This window comes from Pelophylax lessonae, assembly GCF_965119305.1.
Source record: "Pelophylax lessonae genome assembly, chromosome: 4".
In the NCBI taxonomy this organism is placed as follows: Eukaryota; Metazoa; Chordata; class Amphibia; order Anura; family Ranidae; genus Pelophylax; species Pelophylax lessonae.
The window spans coordinates 647,480,544-647,506,086 of NC_138771.1; positions in this window are offsets into that span (position 1 = coordinate 647,480,544).

Consider the following 25,543-nt stretch of genomic DNA (forward strand, 5'->3'; position numbering starts at 1 on the left):
CACGTTACTGTGTTGAATGATATTTGCCCAACTGTTTATCAAATCTATATTTTCAGGAAGAAATGCACTGAAAAAAATTTTTTATGTGCACAGAAACATAATTAAATCCCCATTTGTGCTAAATAAAAAATGAGGTTATGTCAAGTAAATAGATACCAAACGAGTGTGAATCCATAACTTCCAAAAATGATGGCACCCATGAAAACTGGCCAGGCTTCTGGACTGCTGCAAATGGTCTATAGGCTTGACATTAAGCAATATTTTTCAAAACTGCACAGTTTTTTACTTACAAGTGTCCCTTGAATACAATTTTATTTCAAAAGTAGGAAGAGGAAATATTTGTAGCACCTTGAACAAAATAAATTTAGGAGTAATTATCACAAACTAAAAAAGTCCATTCTATGAAATATGTTGCTTGTCGTCATCTACAGTATGTGGAAAACCAATTTCAAAGGCATTATTCACAACATGGATTTCACTGGATTCAGTTTTATAGTCAGTTATTCAATCAATTCAGAAATGCATGTTATATAGCTTTTTATAAAGAAAATCTGGTAGATTATTGGCAGTACTCATGTGTATAAACAGAATTTTGTCTTGGGAGACAAAGCAGACTCATAATCATAACTAGGGTTGTTATCTCATGAGATGTAGTTATTTTTTGCGAAGTAAATTTATCATTGAAATGTATTCATTTTAAGTCATGTTTAAAGCTATCACTAATTAACCACTTCTGGACTGGAAGGTTTTCCCCCTTAATGACCAGGCCTTTTTTTGCGATATGGCGGCGTTACTTTAACTGACAATTGCACGGTTGTGCGACACTGTACCCAAATAAAATCAATGTCCTTTTTTTCCCACAAATAGAGCTTTCTTTTGGTGGTATTTGATCACCTCTGCAATTTTTTATTTTTTGCCCTACATCAGGTCTCAGCCTCTGGTTGTGTTTCTGTGGCTCAGTGTCCTCCTCCCCCGTACCTTGGTTTTGAAGCTCTGAGAGTTTTCTCGTGTAATAGGATATCTCCAGCATTGCCTTAACCCCCTGGGCAGGTTGACCCTCTTTTGGCTCCAGGGTCTTTGGGTTCGACAGTTCCCTGCAGTGTTCTCTGTGGCGTGGCTATCCGAGGCCCCCCTTTCTTACTTATTCTTTTGTGTCATGGCGGAGGTGGACTGGTTCGCAAATGGTACCGCTAGAATCTTGGCAGCTCGAGGAGTAAAGCAGTGCTAGAATGGTCGCTCCAATTGGTCGGGGAAAGGATCTGTGGCAGGATACACCAAGCTCCGTGAGACTGGACTGCTCACATTCCCATTACTGCCACCACCTCCCCAGAGGCACATTATTGTTGGTAAAGAATTAAATTTTACAAACGTCTACAATTGAAACCTTTCTTCACATCTGTGCCACAACACATATGATTTACTACATGTTATCAAAATATGTAATAATACATGTCATTAGATAATAAGATGATGGTGGAGTGCTGGATCAGGATTTTGGTAGGTATTTAGATCTGTTGATATCTTAGTTAAGAGGTTACTCTCTAAGATGTGATGGGCCCTAAGAGGAGATACAGTAGTAAGTTGTGTAGAGTGAAGACAGTGCCAAATGTATGGTTTAGGGTACAGGCCAAGTGTTAATTTAAAGTGATTATAAAGTCTAGTTTTTTCAAACAACATACATGTTATACTTAATAAACAAGCAAAAAAATGGGGGAGCAAACCCTGAACATGTATATCTAAAGCCGGTGCAGCTATGGACCAAGCAACATGTATATTAAAAAAGAATAGCGCACACATGCAAAAGAAATGACTATCAAATATGGAGACAATCCATAAATAAAAATGGGGATTTGGTCCCACCATATGGCCATATCGTGCTCAAGCCCACCACTGCGTCAAAGTACCCCATTATCAGTGGGTCCTACACTATCCATAAAAAAGGGGTGAATCCAGCCTCTCTAACCCTTGGAGATAATACTCCTTGCTGGGAAAGATGTGCTAATGCACTACAGGGGACTCCTCCTATATCTACTTGATAGTGGACACTGATAGAGTACAGGTGTGTGTGGGGGATGGGATGCTCAACCTCAGAAGTCTGGTCCGACCGAATACATAATAAACAAGCAAATTTTTTTGCTTATACATGTTATACTTACCTGCTCTGTGCAGTTGGTTTTGCACAAAGTGGCCCAGATCCTCCTCCTCGTGGGTCCCTCTTCTGTGTTCCTGGCCCCTCCCTCCTGTTGAGTGCCCCCACAGCAAGCAGTTTGCTATTGGGTCACCCAATCCAAGTCACAGCTCCCTGTGTCCATTCAGACACAGAGCTGCGACCCAGCCCTGCCCTCTCTCCTGACTGGCTGACTGACTTTGATTGACAGCAGAGGAAGCCAATCATGCCACGCTGCTGTCTCAGCCAATGAGGAGGGGAGTCCCGGGCAATTGACACACTCCTGCAACATTGCTGATTAGAGATGGGCTCGGGTAAGTGTTAGGGGGGCTGCTGTACACAGGTTTTTATTTTTTTTTTCATCTTAATGTCTTTACAATCCCTTTAATTGAGCTGTTCCCCATAACCCCAACAATGCTAATAATATGTAAGATTATATATATATATACAGGCATACCCCACTTTTTTTTTTTTTTTTTTTTTTTTTAAAGAAATATTTATTGATTTTTCAGCAATTTACAAATTATACAACAGTCCACTCAAAACACGAGTGTAAAGGTTCAACAGTAGAACATGTTTGGTATACAGTGGATGGAGTAATGGCCCATACAACTGAAATCAAAGCAAATGAACCAAGGTGTCAAGAGACCAAAACTAATGTCAGCCAAGAGAGAAGGGAGGGAGGGGGGAAGGAGGGGGAGTGGGAAAAGGCGAGAGCAGAGTGAATGCCCTGTGGGGAGAGGGAACAAGCGGGGTAGAGCAGTAGAACTGGAAGAGGGGGGAAAGGAAGGAGGAGGAACATGGGGGGTAAGGAAGGGAGGGAGGGGTGACCAGGTTAGCAGACATATCAGTATCAAAGAACTATCTAGGTATATCACATATGTTTGATGACCAACTACAGCCAAAGGGGTGGAAAGAAGGGGGGGGAACAAGGACAAGGCCTGATGATCTTTCAGCAGGTAGTAATAGTATAGGGCAATTCAATCCATCTACATAATCCAGGAGGAGAGGGGGGAAGAGAAGTGGGAGTCAAGGGAGTACTCTAGTGAGCTGTATCAGCCTCTGTGGTAAATGGGGGTGGAGAAGTGTTCGGGTGGAAAAGCACCAGATACGCCTGCCATTTCCTCCAGAACTTAATAGGGTTGGACTTGAAGACAGACAGGTCCAGACGATCCTTGGTAAGCAGGCTATCCAAGTCCGATTGTAGCTCTTTCACAGTGGGTGGGGAGGGGGATATCCAGTGTCTGAGAATGGTCCTACGGGCAAGCATTAGGCACGTAGAGATCCAGGCTTTATGGGCAAGCAGTATAGACGCCTGCTTTTTGTCATGTGTGACATAAGCAAGCGGAGGTTTATTGTCCAAAAGTCCAAACAACAGTGGAAGGGGATTTTTCGTGGGTTGGAGGCCCGTGACCCTATGTATCAGAAGTTCCACGCTGTTCCAGAAGGATGACACAATCGGGCAACTCCACAGCCGGTGGTGTAACGTAGGGCGGTGCGCTGAGCACCAGGAACATCCTTGGAATGGAACATGCAGGGGAGAGGATGAAAAAGGAGAGTAGGCATGATGGAGTATTTTCAATTGCTGCTCCCTCCATAATTCGTTAGTGTTGAAGGAACATGTGGTGATATACCCCGAAATCAGGAGCCGCTTGGAGCCAGTAATATTCAGGGCCTTGTCCCATGAAGATTTGGTGAAGTCCAGTCGTGTGTCCAGTATTGTGGCCTGAAGAGGACAGTAGACATGGGCAAGTTTAGGATGTTCCACAGATAGGATGGTATCCATGATGGAAGGCAGGAATCGCTTTGATCTGTCTCTGCACAAAGCCATGGCATGGGAGGTGACCTGATGTATATGCAGGAAATGGTGAACAGGGAGTTTATAAAGGTGTTGCAGGTCTTCGAAGGGGAGAGGTGCACCCGTTGTCGAGTCAAATAATTGAGCAAAAGTCCTTAGTCCTTCCTGGGCCCAGGTGGAGTAGATGCTTTCCAGTTCCATTGAACACAGGGATGGGTTTCCTGCTATAGGGAGATGTTGGGATATGTACTGCGGTAGACCCAACTTTTTCCTAATCTCCCTCCAAGCCACAAGAGTATCTCGGAACAAGATATTCGACCTGAGATTTGGGGGGAGATCCTTTAGTTTGCTATGCAGGAGCTCTTCTAGGGAAAAAGGGACCGGGATTTGTGATTCCAAAGAAAAATTTGAGAACCTAGAAGACCCCTTTAGCCAATCCATACCCACTCTCAACAGGCAAGATAAATTGTACAGTCTAATATCGGGTAGGTTTGCGCCCCCAAGTGACTTGGGGGGGGTATAGTTTGGGGAGAGAGATCCTTGACCTTTTGGTTTTCCACAAGAACCTGGAAAGGGATTTGTGTAAGGTGTTAATGTCAGTGTGTTTAATAAGCAGGGGAAGTGTCTGCATAAGGTATAACAATTTAGGGAACGTGACCATTTTATAGAGGTGACACCTGCCTAGGAGAGACAGTGGAAGGGAGACCCAATTGTCCAGTTCTACAGCCAGTTTCGCTATCAATGGGGTATAGTTTAATTGGTACAGGGAGTCGGGAGATTTACCGATATGAATACCCAAGTACTTAATACTGGTTTTGGCAATGGCAAAGGGGGATTGCGAGGTCCACTCTAGAGAGCGCGGTTGGCCGAGAGGAAGTATTTCACTCTTCGTATAGTTGATGCGCAGACCTGAGCACAATTTAAATCTGTCGAATACATCCTTGACATGGTGCATGTCTCGTTCCGGGTCGGAGGTGAACAATAAAATATCATCTGCGAATAGGGTAGACTTAATTTCCTCTCGACCAATCCGAATGCCCTTCAGGGGGGAAGTGAAGGATAAGTGTCTGGAGAGGGGTTCTAAAGCTAAATTGAATAATAGTGGGGAGAGGGGGCAGCCCTGCCTAGTCCCCTTGTGCAGGGGGATGGGTTCTGATATAACATTAGAAGTTACAACATTAGCCGTAGGGGATGCATACATCGCCAATATTAGGTGGAGGAAGGGGCCTGAGAAGCCGAATTTTTGGAGGGCCAGGCGTAGCCACTGAAAACTAACATTGTCGAATGCCTTTTCGGCATCCAACGTGATAATGGCATAGTTATTAGAGGGGTCGGCTCGTGCTTGCGCCAATACTGCCAGGACCTTTGCGAATGTTAGACGTCGCGGAGCGCCCCTTGGTAAAACCCGCCTGCGATGGATAGAGGAGAGATGGCATGATCACGGCCAATCTGGAGGCTATAATTTTCGATAAAAGTTTAGCATCTAGGTTGATGAGTGAAATCGGACGATAGGAGCCCGGCTCCGTAGCATCCTTTCCAGGTTTCGGGATGAGCTTTATGAAGGCCTGCGAGCCCGTGGGCATGTACCTCCCTCCATCCATGATATGTTGAAAGACATTAGTCAGCGTGGGGGTTAGCAAGGATTTGGTCAGCTTGTAATACTCGGACGTGTACCCATCCGGTCCGGGGGCCTTGCCAGGGGATAGGGATGTAATGGAAGACATTACCTCCTCAGTGGTGAGAGGCGCATTCAGGGCAGATAATTGATCTGTCGTTACCCGTGGAAGATGGACCTCCTCCAGAAATTTATTGGCTTCCTCGACATTTATCGGATCAGGGCCATACAGTTTAGCATAAAATTGCTGCATGACAGAGTTAATCCCTTTTGGGGTGTCAGTTAATGCCCCCGACTGGTCTTTGAGGGATGTGATATGGGTTGGAGTGAAGGGGCCCCTGCACAAACGGGCCAGAAGTTTGCCAGACTTATTGCCGTACTTATGGTACTGAAGATCTTGGACAGAGCGATGGAATTGTTCGTGTGCCATTGCCCACTCATCAAAGCATCGCTTAGCTTCCTTCCAGTGGGCTCTGCAGGCAGGAGTATCTTGCTGCAGGAGCTCGGAATGGGCAAAGCGCAAGTTGGCGCTAGCGGTCTGATATTTAGTCTCCGCATTCCGCTTGTAAGCCGATGCAAAAGCGATGATTCTGCCCCTAAGGACAGCTTTTCCGGTCTCCCACAGCAAGATAGGGTCAGATGAGTGAGATTCATTATCACGCAGGAATTCTTCCCAGGTGCGGGTCAGGATCGATAAGAGGTCAGCGTTATTAGCAAGGTAAGACGGAAATCTCCAGGGTGTACGGGCAGAGGGCGATTCTGACAAGGACAGGTCGACCAAAAGGGGGGAGTGGTCAGAGATTACCAGATCGGAGATTGAAGGGTCGTGTAGCGTAGGAAGGAGGGGTGCGGTGCAAAGGAAATAATCTATGCGTGAGAACGTGCCATGGGGGGAGGAATAGAAGGTATATTCTCTGTCTGTGGGGTGCGCTAGGCGCCACACATCAATCAAGTGAAGACTGTCAGCAAACGCCGACAGCGTAATGCCTGTGGAATGGGCATGGGGGACACCTGCAGGTGACTTCAGTGACCTGTCTTCTGTAGGGTTCATGACCACGTTGAAGTCGCCACCAACCAACAGGGGGAGGTGGGCGTATGGGGCCAGTACGCCCGTGAGGGTATGGAAGAAGGCGTGCGTCGGAGGTGTGGGGGCATACACGTTGGACAGGATGATGTCCTTAGGGCCATGGGATAATTTAAGGACCTGTATCCTGCCCTGGTCATCGGTGTATAGGGGGGTGCAATCATGTGTAAGGCGTTTATGTATCAGTATGAGAACACCAGCTTTGCCTTTGGGCGCAGCCGAGCCATAGACTCGGCCCACCCAAAGCTTGCGCATACGTTCAATTTCGGCTGAAGAAAGGTGGGTTTCCTGCAACATGGCGATGTCGGCTTTGAGACGTTTTAACTGCCTAAGGATAGCCATGTGTTTATTAGGCGATCGAAGGCCCTTGACATTCCAGGAGACTATCCGGAGATTAAGGGGGATCATAAGGAAGAGGCCTTACAATATGGATTGATAAGGTGAGGGGAGGGGAGAGGGTAAGCCACTGGCTGTATGTGGCAGTACAAAAGCACTTAGGGGTGACATACCAGGTCCCTGGTGAGGTGAGTATGGATACGGCCCTAACCTGGCCTAAAGAAGCTGAAACAGGGGTAAACCAGCAATAACATAGTGAATAGTAATACATCATAACACACAAGAGTATAAGCATTGACTTCTCTTTTTTCCACATGAGATTCACATAGCCCGCAGCGTTACCGGCGTTGAGGCTGGTTCCACTCGCCATCGGAGAAATGGTATAGTCGCTCCCAGGAAAAAGAAAAAAAAACACACTCGGAGGACACTAATAAACGGAAACCCTTCACCCATAGCGAGAGGACCAGTGCTCCGATAAGGCTGGGGAAACAGAGAAAAAAACATAGATTAAAGCATCACGACAAGTCAAGAGCAAACCAGTGAGCAAAGTGACAGGAACATGTCAGGCATCAGCGGCTTGCTAACGATCACTGAGATCAAAAGCAGGAACAAACAGTACAATATAAAAAAAAATACCAGACCTGTTAGAACTGAGCAGGGCCCCTGATAGCAAACCCAATTGGTAAGTTAGAACATGATACAAACCGTAGGCTTGTACTTGGTACTTTGTCTACATGCTCAGCATTACTTCCCTGGCACACCATTGTTTTTTCCTTGACCGGGAGCCAATTTTATTGATTTTAATAAACAAGTTTATTATCCAGATCCTGAGCAGCAAAAAAGTTTTTTCTTTCTTTTTCATGTCATTTTGTCCGGGAGCGCCATTTTACCCGATTTTTTGTGTTGCTATTCTCTCCACCCAGTTGGAATCTGGGTTAGGGTAGGCAGCAGCCCAGACTTGGACGTGACATTGAAGGTGGACCCCCTTGGGACATTGTCCGACCCCATTATCCCAGCCCCACCGTCTGATTATCGCAACCACAGCGCCAGGACTTTTTTGTTTATACTATTGCATTTTTCCTTGGTCTAGGCAGCGTGGACCTGTGTTTCAAGATTAGGGGGACGTGCATTCCATCTTACAGCCATTGCACTTTCAGAATTTGATTCCAGCACGTGTGGGTTGGACATTCCACCTTTTAGCCTATTTCCCCTCCCCCCACAGGGGTTTGACTATATCTGCTCGGATAGATCACAAATTTTAGTTATTACAGTTTTTAAGATTGGTGTTGTTCCAGCCTCTGTACTTCACCCTGTATGATAAATTCTGTATGTGTGCATGTTCTTTGTGTTATTTGTGATTACATTGCACCCGCCCTAGGTCCCATGGGCGGTCACATGGACCCTTTGTGATTTACATCCTCATTGTTCCCTCTTCCTGTTCCCATCCCCTCCATTTTCCCCCTTCCCCCCTCCCCCTCCCTTCCCAACAGATTCACCCAATTTCATACAACATATTTATTAATTTACCCTTCTTTTTTTTTTTTTTTTTTTTTTTTCAACATGGACCGGGCCACCCGACTTCAGTCCATCTTTGGTAATTTTTTGGATAGCCAGGTTGGGAGTTCCCCCTCCGAACTTAATCCCCCTGCATGCTCGTCCGGTTCACGAGATCCCCCCCATTTTGATTTTGAGGCCCGTATGAGAAGGGCCTTTTTGGCCCTGCAACATGCTCGGGAATCAGAATGTACCCAGTGGTGGGACAAATCCTTCTTGGAGAAATATATAGAACTTAAGATTACCCCCAGGGGACTCAGAATAAAGAAAAACTGTGATTTTCTTGATGAAGATCTCGATAAGGATTGGCACCTCTTTTCCGAGTTCTGCACCAACAAATGGATCCAGCTCATTATCCAACAGCGGGATCGCAAATTGGCCAAGGTCCTGGAGCTGGTTGCATCTCTCGAATTGGAGGTCCAGGCCTTCTCTGAGTCTTGCCTCTTTTCCCAATGGCGGCAGGTATTGGACAAGAACCTAACCAAATTTGAAGATAACCTAGTACACAACAAATTACACAAATTTGAACGTGATCTCAAGGATTATAATGAAGGTAGGGTGTTCAATTGGAGCCGCCAGCCAGTCTGGTCTCGCTCCTCGGGAAGCTCCTACCTCCCCCCCAAGGCACCCTTGGGCCCCTGGCGCCATGAACATGGTCGACAAAGCACGGCCTCCACTCAATCCAGCAGGAAGGATAGACCGGCCCCTAATATACAGGTGAATAATATTGACCAAGGCGGGCCCTGTGGTCCCTTGAACCCCCACCATAGGAATCACAGAAGGAAACATAGAGGCAAGAATAGACGGAGGAGCCGGGCACCCCCGCCTGTGGGTCCACCATTTCCACCTATGGTTCCCCGCAACCAAGCCACCCACTCAGCGGGTGCCCCGTGCGGCTCCTCTTCTCCCTCCACTAATCCGGTCGCACCCTCTCCATTGCAAGCCATATCTCTCAGTCCCCCACCCATTCATCCCTGTGATCCTCCCACTAGTGACCCCGTGGGACTTACATGTAGTTCCGCTGCACCAATTAACACCCCTGGGCCCTCTTCGTTTCCTTTTTTAGGACCATCCCCCCTCATTCTGCCAAACAGAAAAAAGAAAACTACACGAGGTAGAAGGGGAGGTTCAAAACGAAGAAAGCAGGCACAAAAAAGACAGAAAGGATTCATAAGCAACAACAAGTCCACGATCAAGATTTTTAACCTGTCCTCGCACCCCCTGACTGAGTCCGAACAGTCCCTCTTGTCCAGGGGGCTTAGTTTTTGTCCCAATGTTAGAGCCAATAAATTTCAAATTTTCAAAGATTTGAACCGTTTCATCAGGAACCTGACGGTCCAGCGGCACTATATACAGCCCACCACGGCCACTAGTGTTCCCGTACCGTCAGTAGCCAATCACACCCCCCTCTCTGCCACCAGTTCCCCCGTAGGCACCCCAGAGACTGACTGTCTTCAAGACCTGTGGGACCTGTGGGAGGAGGGCCACATTGACAGTCAACCTCTAGAGGCATGTTTTGATCCCCCTGTGATCCACACATCCTTCCGTCCACGTTCCTTGTTTTATCCATCCCAGTCAAGAGGGCCCTTCTTGGAGACATACTATCATGTTGTTTACAAGGAGTTGTTGAACATGTGTGACAACACCACGCCACAGAGACCCAACCTGACATCACTTGAAACGACTGCCCTTAAGGCACTCAAACTGAACAAGGACATTGTCGTCAAACAAGCCGACAAGGGAGGGAGCATTGTGGTCCAGGACCGTACCACTTACATTAGTGAGTCTCTACGGCTCCTATCTGATACCAACACCTACACTGCTCTCCCCCCAAAACCCTCTACCGGCGTACCAGTTGGCACTTGGAGAGATGATACGGGCGGCCGCAACGGCGGGAGTACTTACCAAGAGGGAATGCCAATTTCTTCTCCCCTCGGTTTGCAGTACACCGTACTTTTATCATCTCCCCAAGGTCCACAAATCTTTGGTGGACCCTCCTGGCAGGCCCATTGTGGCCGGCACTAATAGTTTCACCAGCGGCCTGTCCGAATATATTGATTGGTTTCTACAACCCGTAGTACAACAGCTGCCATCATATATTCGTGACTCGGGCCACGTACTGGACACATTGAAACATTACCCTTGGGAGAGTCACTATCATTGGGCCTCCCTAGACGTGTGTTCTTTGTACACGTCCATCCCCCATGATGTGGGCATTCGAGCCCTGCAACATTTTCTCACCAAGGATGGCCAACTTAATTCCCGCCAGGTTGCCTTCCTAGTGGAGGGTACACGGTTTTGTCTTGAACATAATTATTTTTCCTTTTTGGACAAATTTTATTTACAAACCCATGGCACAGCGATGGGTGCAAGTTTCGCACCCTGCTATGCCAACCTCACGATGGGACTGTGGGAAGAGTTCCAGGTCTGGCACAACAACCCATTCTCCAAACATCTAGTCTATTATGGCCGCTACATAGACGATGTTCTGATCATCTGGGACGGGGACCTCGACATCTTCCAGGCCTTCGTTGACCACTGCAACAGCAACACCTTCGGGTTATCCTTTACCCATGTTATAGACCCTGTGCGTCTGGTCTTCCTTGACCTGGAGCTCACACACGCCGACAACGCGATTGTGACCCTCAATCACATCAAATCGGTGGCTGGCAACTCTTATCTTCATTATGAGAGTTGCCACCACCCATCTTGGAAGACTAATATTCCCAAGGGACAGTTTCTGCGGTTACGCAGAAACTGTTCCCGTCTGGAAGATTATGAAACCCAGGGTCAACTCATGAGAGTGAGTTTTTTGGAAAAGGGATTCCCGGAGGCGTTGGTTCTAAAGGCATTTACTGAGTGCAGGGACATATCCCCTTCCCGCCCATCTGGGCCCACCTCCACTTTGCAAACCATCCCTAAAGCCCGATTCATTACCGGGTTTAACAATAACTTCAGACATATTTCCCACATTCTGAAGAAACATTGGTCAATATTACTTTCTGATCCCAGATTAGGCCCCCATCTTCCAGCAGCCCCCCATGTGGTCTACAGGAGGGCACGGACCATCAAGAACGTCATAGCTCCCAGCAAAATCAACGCATCCACATCCAATAGGCCCTTGGACATCAGGTCATATTTCAGCGACAAAGTAGGCACCTTTCAGTGCAGGAAAAGAGGGTGCCTCACATGTTGCTTTATTCAGCATGGCCGTGAATCCTTCTGTGACTCCTCTGGCAAGAGCTACAGCATACGCCAATTCATCACTTGCACCACAGAATATGTGGTATATATATTACAATGTCCTTGCAATTTACTTTACGTAGGCCGCACCATCCGTCATCTGCGCACACGGATTGGTGAGCACCGTAGAGGTATTTTGCAGGGACTAAATACTAAAAATGGGAAACCACCCCATAGTGTGCCCCGACACTTTGCCACCCACCATAAGAGCCTAGTACAGGACCTTAGGGTGTGGGCGGTTGAGTGCGTACCCAAGGGTTCCTTGTCCAGTAATGAACGTCTCTCCTTGCTTTGCAAGAGAGAGACGTTCTGGATTTATAAGCTTAATACTCTGTCTCCCCATGGGTTGAACGAGGAGCTCGACGCTTACACTGTGGTGTAACTTCCTCTTAGTTGGGCTCAAGGTCATCATCTGTCTTTTTAAAAAAATTTTTTTTTTTTTTTTCTTTTTTCACACAATTTTCACATATTGTCTATATATTTTTCTTCCATTTATTTTCCATGATATTTGTTGGTATGTTTTTGTTTTGTATGTCATTATGTTATTGTTTTACATTTATCATGATTGGACACAAGGTGGAGCCAGAGAGTGGGGGGCAACGCCTCTTCCTCCCCATACCCTATATATGTGCCATTATCAGTTAGCCACAGGAGATCTGAAGAAGGGCTTGGCCCGAAACATGTCATTTCCCTCCAATTGTGGCATTTCCCAATAGCTCCGCCAGGTGACTCTTTGGTGATGCAAGAGCCGGGTCGTTGTTGAGCCACCTCCACACTTCCGGCTACATCGTGGGCCCAGCCCCTGGTGCGCACATCGGCGCTAGGCGCCTGGTGACGTCATCTCCCGGTGCCGCGTCAGCAGGGACTGATGAGCAGCGGCCGCTGCCACCTCGGGCGCACACCACCACCGGAGCTGCAGGTCGGGGTTTGAGGATACCACCCCTCCATCAACCTCTCCTCACCCCAGGCATCGCCCCATCTGGAGACTCACCCGCAGCGAAGGCTCCCGATCCGATCGAGGCTGTCGGTCAGCCCATCCACAGGTGACACACTGTCCAGACCTTACTGGTGGTAAGGCGTTGTTTCCCTGCCTCTGGGTCCTCCTTGCTGTTTGAGTCATCTCCCCCCCCCCTTGGTACTTTGTCTACATGCTCAGCATTACTTCCCTGGCACACCATTGTTTTTTCCTTGACCGGGAGCCAATTTTATTGATTTTAATAAACAAGTTTATTATCCAGATCCTGAGCAGCACAAAAGTTTTTTCTTTCTTTTTCATGTCATTTTGTCCGGGAGCGCCATTTTACCCGATTTTTTGTGTTGCTATACAAACCGTAGGCGCATTTCAGCGCGGTCTGCCCTGGCGGGAATTGTATGACACACGGGGACTTTTAGGCGAGTTTCTGCCGGGGGCCCAAGAGGTCTCTCGCGGAGGGGGATAGGGAGGGAGCAGCAGGGGTGTCCAAGTTGAGATGCAGGTGAGATTTGATGTAATCAGCCGCCTCATCGGGATGGGAGAACGATAACGCTTCTCCATGCGGGTCAGTGAACCGCAGAATTGCGGGGTAAGCCAGCGTGAATTTTATGCCTTTGTGAAACAATGCGTTGCAGGAAGGCTGGAAAGCTTTGCGCCGACGGGCAACTTCTTGGGAGTAGTGGGCAAATAACAGTAGCTTATGACCATCCAGAATAAGTGACTTTGCATTCTTGAAAGATTTAAGGATAGCCAGTCTGTCCGAGTAGTTGAGGTATCTTACGATAACTGGGCGGGGGGTCTTACGGTCATTAGAGGGGGGACCCAAACGGTGTGCCCGTTCTATCGTGCAGTTGGCGGTAATGCCCAGAGCGCGCGGGATCTGAGTGGCACATACCTCTGTAAGCATGCCGGTGTTAATGGATTCTGGCAGCCCGATTATTCTAAGGTTATTCCTTCTTGACCTGTTCTCAAGGTCATCCAGCTTGTCAAGGATATAATGTTGAGTTTGAGCAAGTTTGGCTTCCTTGGTGAAGGACGATTGGAGCTCATCCTTTTTTTTTTTTGAACATTAAATTTTTATTGAGATTTTTCAAGAACAGGGTTATACAGAAAACATTGCAGATCATAGCATTGAGATAACAGTAACATCGAGTGAGACGTACAGCGTACTAACATTCTATACATCCATGACTAAGTAAAACAAGCAAACAATAGGGTTTTGCATATTGTACTCATTTCTTAAGTTAGTCTATTTCAAAGTTGAGGGGGGGGGGAGGGGGGGAGGGGTGAGGGGGGGGGTGAGGAAGAGAGAAAGAGAAGAAGAAGAAGAAGAAGAAGAGGGAGGGGACGAGGTGGAGGAGGGAGGGGGGGGAAGGAGAGGGAGAGAGAGAGAGAGAAGGAGGGGGGGGATGAGGGGGGGGGGGAGTTGAGATGAGAGGGGGAGAGGGGAAGAGATAAGGAGCAGAATAGGAAGGCGATGTGGATAGGAGGAAGGAGACACGTGGGAAGGGAAGTGAGGAGAAGGGGGGGAGAAGGCCGTGGAAGGGAGGAGGATAGGGAACAATGGGGGGGGGGAGGGGGGGGAGGGAGGAGGAACAGATTGGGGGGGGGTGGAGGGGGGGAGGAGGCAGAAGAGTGGTGGAGGAAGGTGAGGATGGTAGAGGGGGGGAGGAGGAGAGAGATGAAGGGGAGAAGGAAATGGGAAGAGAAAGAGGAGGGAGGATGCAAGTCGCTATATTAATCAATCATTTATAAGTGGTGCACTGTACACTCTATTAATCCTTGGGTCTGCAGCAGTATAACAAATGTAGTACTATCGGGGTCTACAGTAAAGAACTATAATAGGTGGATAGTTCAGGGGGGGGGAGGGTGGTCAGCTCAAACATGTTATAGATACGTAGATACATGTAGATACATAACTCAATTTCAAACTTCAGAATTCCAAGAATGCCACAACTTCCAGTTTTTATCGTTGTCAGATCCTTTGCCCGCCTTACGAGCAAGCACTGTCTCATACATTTGATTGGTCTTTACTAAATCCAAGACCGTGGATACGCTAGGTGTCTCAGCCTCCTTCCAATTACGAGCTATTAAACCTCTAGCAGCCAAGAGGACATGCGACACCACACACCTACAATCCTTGGGAAATTTGTCTATGCCCACATTTAGAATGGCTAGGGCTGGGGAAGGTCGGGTGAGAACACCGGTGATATCTGAAATAATGGAAAACAGCTTGTTTCAGAAGCTGGTTAGGTGTTTGCAGGACCAAAATACGTGTTTAAGGTGGGCTATCTCCCCACACTCCCGCCAGCATAGAGGAGAGTGCTCTGGTATGAATTTAGACAGTCGGTATGGTGTGAGGTACCAACGCAAATTAATTTTCTGAGAGAGTTCCCAGTGGTTTACACAGGAGGAAGCGGATCTGACGGAGCGAAGTGCGGTTCGCCATTGTTCATCAGTGAATACCTCACCCAGATCCGCCTCCCATTTAAGCAGAGGAGCAGTCTTATGAAACACCAGCTTCTGCTGGAAACAATTGTAGAAAATAGACGTGCCTTTCGCCGTCCGCGAGGTGCCCAACAGAAACATCTATCCCGCAGATGGGAGATATATGTGAGGGGACGGTAGAGAGCGGAGCAAGTGGGAAATGCTCACGTATGTGAGGAAATTGTTAGGGTGAAGGCCATATGTGGTCTGCAGCTGGGAGAACGGTTTCATGGTGGTGTTGCTCAGCAAACAGTCAACCGTGGAGATACCTCTCGCCACCCAATGTTTAAGAGATACATGGGGCAGAATTAGTTCTAGGACGTGAAGGGGTACAGGCACCTTCACACGCAGAGAATGGTCCAGTGTGGACGAGGCAAACTCCCTCCAAGCCAGGAGAGAAGCTTGAATCGACAAAGGCTTGTCCTTTAGTGGCATGGGGCGCCACCTATCAGCCAAAAGCACCGATCGCAGGGAGGAAGAGGCACAGAACTCAGCTTCCATAACACTCCATACAGTCTCATGCTCAGAAGAGACCCAAGCACGTAACTGGGCTAGGTGCGATGCCAATAAGTAGTCCTTGACATCCACCATGCCCATTCCTCCCGCCGACCAATGCTTAACTAAGAGAGCATGCTTACTCCTAGGGCGCCTCCCCCTCCACACCAGACCCTTCAAAGCAATCTGCAGCTGTGTAATATATTTGCGCGGGATAGGGACCACTAATGTTCTAAAGATATAAAGGATTTGTGGTAAAATAAGCATTTTAAATGATGCAAGACGTCCTGACCAAGTGAGTTCAGTTTTTGAAATTCGTGCACACTCGTCAGCTATTCTAGTTATTAAGGGTGGTAGGTTGGCCTCAACTAATTGCGAAGGTTTCGGGGTTAATTGGATACCTAGATAAGGAATGCTATGCGTTTTCCACGTATACGGATATTGTGCGGCCAGAGAATTGCATTGCTTCGGTGGTATAGCTATCGGTAAAATAAGCGATTTTGTGAAATTCACCTTATAGTATGACACCAGACTAAATCTCTGCAGTAAATTGTGAGTTGCGGCCAGGGATCGTACAGGATCTGTTAAAAAGATTATGACATCGTCTGCGAACAGGTTCACTACATGATGTCTGGAGCCTATTCGTATGCCGCTTATGTTGCATGAGGACCGAACTGCTTCCGCTAGTGGTTCAATTAACAAATTAAAAATTGAGGGGGATAACGGACATCCCTGTCTAGTACCATTCGTTATGGAAAAAGGCTGAGACAGCATACTGGAGGTGTACACCCTAGCAGATGGATTCGAATATAAAGCAAGAATTGCTGAGGTGATGGGGCCCTGAAAGCCGAACTTCAGCAAGACTTGAGACATGTATGCCCAATGCACTCGGGCGAATGCCTTCTCCGCATCCAAGGACAGCAGCAGAGAAGGCATCCGACCAGAGCTCGCTTTTTCAATGAGGCCGATCACCCTTCTAGTAGCATCAGAGGTCTGGCGGCCCCGCACGAACCCAGCCTGGTCCGCTCGGACCAGGCCAGGCAGGACAGGGTGTAGCCTCAGCGCAATAACTTTTGCATACAATTTCACATCTGTGTTCAGGAGGGAAATTGGTCTGAAATTCGGGGGGGATGTAGGTTCTTTCCCCGGCTTAGGCAAAGTCACAATGTAGGCCTGCAACATTTCTTGTGGTAGGGAGGCAGAGGAGACAGCATTTTCGAACACTGGCGACAGGTGCGGACTAAGCACCTCACCAAATAATTTGTAATAGAGGTTGGGCAAACCATCGGGGCCTGGTGATTTCCCACTCGGCAACGTACGGATAACTTTCAGAATTTCAAGGAAAGAGAGATCGGAGCGTTCAGAGCCCGAAGTTGGTCGGGGGAGAGGCGGGGCAGGTTAATGGAGGACAAAAAGTCCGAAATGGATTGATCCGTAGGTTGCGGAGTGGAAGGGTCATCCTTTAAATTATATAGAGAGCTGTAATAGCTTGCAAAAGAGTTTGCAATAGCCTGAGGGTCCATTATTTTCGCCTTGGTAACCGGATCGAGCAAATGTGCGATTTTGTTACTGACCCTTTTCGCCTTTAAGCGGTTGGCCAAAACCTTGCCCGCCTTGTTGCCCTGTGAGTAGTGGGAGAGTTTGAAAGCCCTGAAGAGCTTGTCTTGATTGGCAATTAAAAGTTGACGGAGATCTAATCTGAGGCGGGATAGCTTTTGGGCTAGCGGTTGAGAGGGGGAAACCTTATTCAAAGGTTCCAATTTTTTGATCTCTTCCAGAATGTTATCGATCTGCTGACTCCTCTGCCTCTTAAGCCTAGAACAAAGCTGTATAAGAATACCCCGTATGAAAGCTTTGTGAGCGCACCACACAGTCGCATGATCCGCCACAGAGCCAGCATTATCACAAAAATACTCTTTCAAACATTTAGCGATATATTCAGCATGATGTGGAGATTCCAAAACTTGGCTGTTGGCTCTCCATAGATACGCAGGACCAGGTGCCCCGGACTCACGCAACACTACGGAGACCGGGGCGTGGTCCGACCACGTAATAGCGTGTATTTCTGCAGACTCTGTCATCTGGAGCAAACGTTTATCAACCAAAATCATGTCAATGCGAGAGTATGAATTATGACACTGGGAGTGGTAAGAATAGTCCCTTTCGCCCGGGTGTAGACACCTCCACGCATCATACATGTCCACAGAGTGCAATAAAGGCTGTAATGCTGGAGGAGCACGCCGGGGAGAGGAGGTGGTATCAATTTGCGGGTCAGACGTGATGTTAAAGTCCCCACAGATCACAACAGAACCTCGCCTCAGGGATGAGGCCATACGCAGAATCTTCCTCCAGAAGCGGAGTTGATGTGTATTGGGGGAATAGGCATTGATCAATGTCAGTGGTACGTTATTCACTTCACATATAACTATGATATACCTGCCATTGGGATCTGTTTTAAGATCTATTAATGAAAATGCCACAGAGTCTCTAACCGCAATCAGTACTCCTTTCCGTTTTTGCGAGGTAGAGGCCTGGAAGACGTGCGGAAAGTTCTTGTGAGCTACAGTAGGGGCGGAAATCTGATGTAGGTGGGTTTCCTGTACACACAAAACATCGCTCTGAAGTTTCAACGCCTCAGACCACAGAGATGATCTCTTGGCCGGGTGATTCAGGCCCCTGACATTAAAGGTTGTTATTTTAATGGGCATATATCACTGAGAGTGAGTGGGAAAGAGTACCTGTAGCTAAATGCATCAAACGAACCTCAAGGTGGAGATCCACAGTGGCACAGAAGGGCGCAGCTGGATGACGTCTATCAGGAGTATCGAGATGTAGAGACAATCTAAGGTTCCACATGTCGAGCCGACCACATAGGCGGAGGGTGGGGAGAGACTCATAGGGAGAGAAAACAGAGGGATTAAGCAAAGAAACAGTCAATAAAAAAAAGAGAATGGTCTCGAATGCAGCCATGCTGCATAACATTGCAGGGGGGAGAAAGTTCTAGTGGCCTGAGCAGCCGTATGCCCAGGGACATTCAGGTATCGGTAACGTGAGGCGCGTTCCCTTAGAGGATTTCTTTCCCTTCTTTCCATACGTGACCTTGTGCCACACTTCCGGGAGAGGGGACACCCGGGTGGACGGTGTGGTAGGATCAGTCCCAGGAGCAGGGAGAATTCCCCATGACTGCAGCAGGTCTAGCCCAGCTTGTAGAGATGTGATAGTATGGGCCTTATTATGATATGTGACAGTCAGTTTAACCGGGAATCCCCACTTATAGATAATATCATGATTCCTCAACGCCTTAGTAAGCGGTTGGAGGTTTCTCCGTTTTTGGAGAGTATGTTGGGATAAGTCAGCAAACAGCTGGATCCTGGCATACTGATCTGGAACGGGAGTCTTTTTGCGGAACTCCGACATCAGGCGGTCTTTTATATGATAAAAATGAATCTGCATGATAACATCCCTTGGTATGTCTTCACAGATGTGGGAAGGTTTATGGAGGCGATGTATGCGATCAATTACTAGCTCAGAGGATGGTGCGGATGGCAGGACTGCACGCATCAGATCCCTGGCGTAACATTCGAGATCAGAGGGCTGGACAGATTCGGGGACCCCCCGAATTTTTACATTGTTACGCCGTGATCTGTCCTCCATATCAGCAATTTTGTTTTTCAATTTGTCTATCTCTTCCTCATGAGAGTAGTGAGAGTCAATGAGTTCGTTGTGGGATGCAGCAAATTCCCCCATTTTGTCCTCCACCTTGTCCATGCGGCCGCCCAAGGCCTTGACTTCCCCTTTAAATGAATTCACACAGGCCATGAAGTCAGCGTGCATGGAGGCTCTTAGGGACATCATCATGTCCCTCAGCTTCAGTTCCGAGACCGGCCGGTCACTGACAGGGAAGGAGGCAATGTTAAGGGCAAGCTCACTTGTGGAGTTCATTGAGGAAACCTCCTCATGGCTTACCTCCCCAGATGGCGAGTCCTCCATCAGCCGTGGCTTGCTCTTTGCCGGGCTCCCTGTGAGCGGCGTTGATGCAGTAGGAGACCGGGGCTGTCCTGCCTTTTGGCACTGCTGAAGAACAGGGCTGGGTTGCGCCGGAGAGGTCCCGCTCGAGGAGGCCGGGGAGCTACTGCCGGCGCCATCTTGGCTCCTCTGCTGGCTATGGGGCATAAAGAAATGCTGAAGTTGACGGGGTTGCCCGCCGTCCTTCTTCTTCCTAGCCATAGCGATGGATGCCGGAGGATGAGATAAAGCCGATGAGGGTCTTGATGAGGCAATCGGATGAGTTAGAACGCCGATGTTGCTGGATAGTTGTCCCTGTGTTGGCGGAGCAGCGAGCTCACACGTCCATACAGCTACGCAGCGGCCACGCCCCCCCGATTGGAGCTCATCCTCAATGTCAGAGACCCTGTGCTCCACCTCTGTGAGGCGTTTGGCCTGATCCGCAATGTCCATGTGGAGCTGTGTAATGCCCGCTGCCACCGCCTTCTCCACAGCCTCCGCTATAGTGGGAGACAGGAGTGCTGCTACTGCCTGAGCCATCTTGTGGCATTGTGCATCCTCCGGAGTGTCAGGAAGAGGAGCCGGCAAGGAGGGGGAGACCGCGCCATCCATGGGCTCAGCAGTGGCCATGATGCCTGGGGAAGAGGGCGCTCTCTGCTGTGAGATGTCCTGGCGCGGCTGAGTGGCGGCTCCGGTCCCGGTGTGGACCACAAAGCGGTCCATTCGTACGGGCAGTGATAGCGGATCCTCTAGGGGTGGTTGGGGCCGGTCGCCGAGGCGATTTGAGCGGTATAGTTACGTTTTTATATGCCGATTATGCCGGAGCCGCTGCCCTTCACTCCTTCCTCATGTGGCGCCGGAACCGGAAGTCATACCCCACTTTTAAGTACACAATGGGACCAGAGCATGTATGTTAAACGAAAATGTACTTAAAGTGAAGCAATACCATTTTTCATTTCTCCATGCATGTAAATACACTAGCTCCATAGGAAATCTTGGTCAGCTTGACATGGCATTGCTCCCAAACCATAGTGACAAGGACACCAAGCTTGGGGAGCATGTTAAGGGGATCCAGGACTATGACATAGTAGATTACCTAGGCAAGCTGGCCAGCCACAAACAGGATATGTTGTAGTCCTGGGTCCCCTCTCGGTGCTCCCCAAGTTTGGTATCCCTGTCACTTATCGTTTGGGAGCAGTGCCACGTCAAGCTGACCAAGATTTCCTATAGACGCCAATGTTAAAAACCGGGAGTAGTGTCATGCCAAGCTGAACAAGCTGTGTCCTTACTCGCGAGTGTACTTAAAGTGAGTGTACTTAAAGCGGGGTATGCCTGTGTGTATATATATATATACACACACACACACACACACACACACACACACACACACACACACACACACACTGCCTGGCCAAAAAAAAGTCGCCACCCAAAAAAAGGTCACACGTTGGACCGCCTTTAGCTTTCATTACAAAACACATTTGCTGTGGCATTGTTTTGATAATCTTCTGCAATGTCAGAAGATTTATTTTCATCCAGTGTTGAATTAATTTTTCACCAAGATCTTGTATTGATGATGGGAAAGTCGGACCACGGCGCAAAGCCTTGTCCAGCACATCCCAAAGATTCTCAATTGAGTTAAGTTCTGGACTCTGTGGTGGCCAATCCATGTGTGGAAATGATGTTTCATGCTCCCTGAACCACGCTTTCACAATATAAACCCGACGAATTCTGGCATTGTCATCTTGGAATATGCCCGTGCCATCAGGGAAGAAAAAAACCCATTGATGGAAAAACCTTGCAATTCAGTATATTCAGGTAGTCAGCTGACCTCATTCATTGGGCACATGAGGTAACTATCCAATTGGAAAGTTACTGCATGCTTAGCTTAGCTAGTTGCTTAGTTAATTCCAGATGGCGACTTTTTTTCTTTTTTTTTTTGGCCAGATAGTGTATGTATATATATATATATTATTATTTTTTTTTCTAAAATGCACTGCTCTGTATGTGTTTCCTAATAAATTAATATATAAAGTGCTAACCAAACCAAATTGTGTCCTAACTATTGCTTACACAAAAAATATGTATGACTGTTATACACCGCTCATGATATAAAAACAAAAAAGTAAAAAACAAAAAAACCTACCAAATACTTGTAAAGGCTTTTTCTCAATGTAAAGAAAAATGTATCATGCACATTCATTACATATCATAATGCACAAAAGCAACAACTCTACAGTCAATCCTTCCATTCCAGTCTCTAGCAAAATATCCAAATGAAAGTGAACTACTAAATGTTGTAAGGGAGCAATAAAAGTCTCAAAAATGCCTTTTTCCTGCTCAGAAATAAAATAAAATATACACTTTGGGGTTGATTTACAAAAAACGGAAAGTTCAAAATCTGGTGTAGCTTTGCATGGTAGCCAATCAGCTTCTAGCTTCAGCTTCTTCAATTAAGCTTATACAAAAAAAAAAACCTGGAAGCTGATTGGTTAACTTGCACAGCTGCACCAGATTTTGCACTACCCAGTTTTAGTAAATCAACCCCTTTGACTGGCAGGGAAAGGGTTAACATCAGGAACAATCAAAGAGTTAACTGTGTTCCCTGGGAGTGCTTTCTAACTGTGTGGGGAATGGACTGACTAGGGGAAGAGAGACATCTGTGTTCCTGATTAGCAGGAACACAAGATCTCTCTCTCCCTCTGTGACAGAAGAGCAGTCTGCCTTGTTTATCATTCTCCTACGAATGATCGGCGGGTCCTGGTGGCCTCCGAACCTGCTGATTGGCTCCCGATGTGTCCAATCACAGCGGACGCCCCAGGGCAGACAATGGAAATCACATACAGGTACGTGATCTTGCACTTAAGGGCTGCCCCGCCGCAGTAAATGTATGTGGGGCAGTCCTTAGGTGGTTAATGGAAAGATTTGTGTACAGGGAGATGCAGTAAAAACATGAAATAATATATATATATATATATATATATATATATATATATATATATATATATATATATTATCATTCTGTTTTGTATATGACTATTGCTAAAAAAAAAAAAAAAAAATGCACAATATTCCATTTTATTTAAAAAAAATTGCACCATGGGTGGGATTTACTAAAACTGGAATGTGCAAAATATGGTGAAGTTCTGCATAGAAACCAATCAGCTTCAAGGTTTTATTGTCAATGCTTAATTAAGCAAGCTGAAGATAGAAGCTGATTGGCTACCACGCACAGCTGCACCAGATTCTGAGTGCTCCAGTTTTAGTAAATCTCCCCCAGTGCTCCTCCTATGTATGAGTATATGTGATATTGATTATATATCTAATTAGGGAAAAATAATGAATATTCTTCTTCATGTAAGAGAGACCGTTCAAATGAATGTTCACTGAGCTTAGTTACTAAGCTATGCTTACTTTAGACCCCTTTTTACATTTATGTGACCTAAAAGTCATGCAATTTTGCTGCCGTGATTGTACCGCAATTGTGACTGGACTTCAAGCAATGCCTATGTCTTTGGACCTCAAAAAGCATTAAAATTGTCCCAAAGTAATGCAACTTGAAGTGGTACAGATATGAACGGTGCTCATTGGAAATCATGAAGTATGACTTGTCATGCAACTTTGCAGTCCCAAATCGCAGGACAAGTCGCACAAGTGTGAAAGGGGCCTTAAAGTGTTACTAAACCCAGGAGCCTGCAGTCACTATATCTGGTCTCCCACAGTACACAGAACATGGAAATGCAATTATTTTATTAAATATAAACTGATAAATACCTTTTCTCATCAGCAGTATATGGCAGTCTTGTGACTTCTATCAGTGAGCGCTGATAGTTTGTAGGAGGAGTTTTTATTTCTCCCACGATTGTCCCATCAGGTTTCAAAACCTTTAATCCTCTGTCTGAACATGTCTGGACAGTGCTGATTGGCCCTGTGCTGATCACATGTACCTTCCCAAGAAAGAAAAAAAAAATCATCATCCATCAAACAAGATGTGACATCCCACCCACTGTCTTTTAGTTACTGGGCATAGAGGAGGAGGGAGGGACTGGGCTGTCATTTAGGATCTGTATACACACCCATATGTTAGACCATGTGACCTGAATAGCTCAGCTAAAACCAGGAAGTATTCTCTCCAGCAATAGAGATCAAACTGAGCATGTGCAGCTGATCTACACTTACTGTGTCTTATCTGGACTTGTCCAGGGTGAACATGCAGGAGAAGGAGGATCTGTGCATGCAGGATCACACAGCCTTTTTACACAATGCAGAGGATTAATCACTTAAAGCTGAGTTCCACCCAAAAGTGGAACTTCCGCTCATTTGTTTCCTCCCCGCCCTGTGGTGCCAAATTTGGCACCTTTCAGGGGGGAGGGGGGAGGGGGGAATGGGTACCTGTTTTTGACAGTTACCCTTCCCCACTTCTGGGAGATGGTGCCTCGGCGCCATCCCTCAGAGGTTTGGCCCCCTCCTCCTTTCCCCGCCGCCGAGCCAATCTGGATGCGCAGTGCGCAGTAGGGACCCACCCATGGAGCCGCAAGGCTTCACTGCCGGGTTCCCTTACCGGCAATGGCGGCAGAACATGGAAACATCGGCTGCGGTGCTGACATCACTGGACTTCAGGACAGGTAAGTGCCCGAATATTAAAAGTCAGCAACTTGGTTCGACCCCTCACATGACTGGCTGGCCAATATCCAAGGGTATTCGGTGTACCGGAAGGACAGGGTAGGAAAAAGAGGGGGAGGGGTATGTCTCTACGTCAAGAACAATATAAAGGTGCTAGAAAGGAGTGACATTATGGATGGGATGAGCATGGATTTAGAATCTGTGTGGGTTGAACTCGATAGGGAAGAAGATAAGGGAAAAGTAGTTGTGGGGGTTTGCTATAGGCCACCTAACCAAGGGGAGGAGGTAGAGCTGGAATTTTTAGCACTAATGGGTAAAGTGGCAAAACTGGGATCAGTCATCGTATTGGGGGACTTCAATTATCCCGACATTGACTGGGAAGAGGGGACTGCACACTCACATAAGGCCCGTCTATTCTTGGAAACCTTACTGGATAATTACATGTCACAGTTGGTGGATTCCCCTACTAGAGAAAATGCAATCCTGGATCTATTGATCACTAATGACCCAGACATAATTTCGGAGGTAGGAGTCCAGGACTATCGAGGTTGAGCAACCCTCCCCACCCCCCCACACACACCTGTACTCAATCAGTGTCCACCATCAAGTGGATATAGGAGGAGTCCCCTGTAGTGCATTTGCACAGCTTTCCCAGCAAGGAGTATTCTCTCCAAGGGTTAGAAAGGCTGGATTCATCTCTTTTTCATGGATAGTGTAGGACCCACTGATAATGGGGTACTTTGACGCAGTAGTGGGCTTGAGCACGATATGGCCATATGGTGGGACCAAACCCCCATTTTTATTTATGGATTGTCTTCAGATTTGGTAGTAATTTCTTTTGCATTTGCGCGCTATTCTTTTTTAATATACACGTCTTTTGGTTCATAGCTGCAGCAGCTTTAGAAATACATGGGTATGCTCCCCCAAAATTTTTTTGCCTGTTTATTATGTATTCGGTCTGACCAGACTATCGAGGTTGAGCAACCCTCCCCACCCCCCCACACACACCTGTACTCAATCAGTGTCCACCATCAAGTGGATATAGGAGGAGTCCCCTGTAGTGCATTTGCACAGCTTTCCCAGCAAGGAGTATTCTCTCCAAGGGTTAGAAAGGCTGGATTCATCTCTTTTTCATGGATAGTGTAGGACCCACTGATAATGGG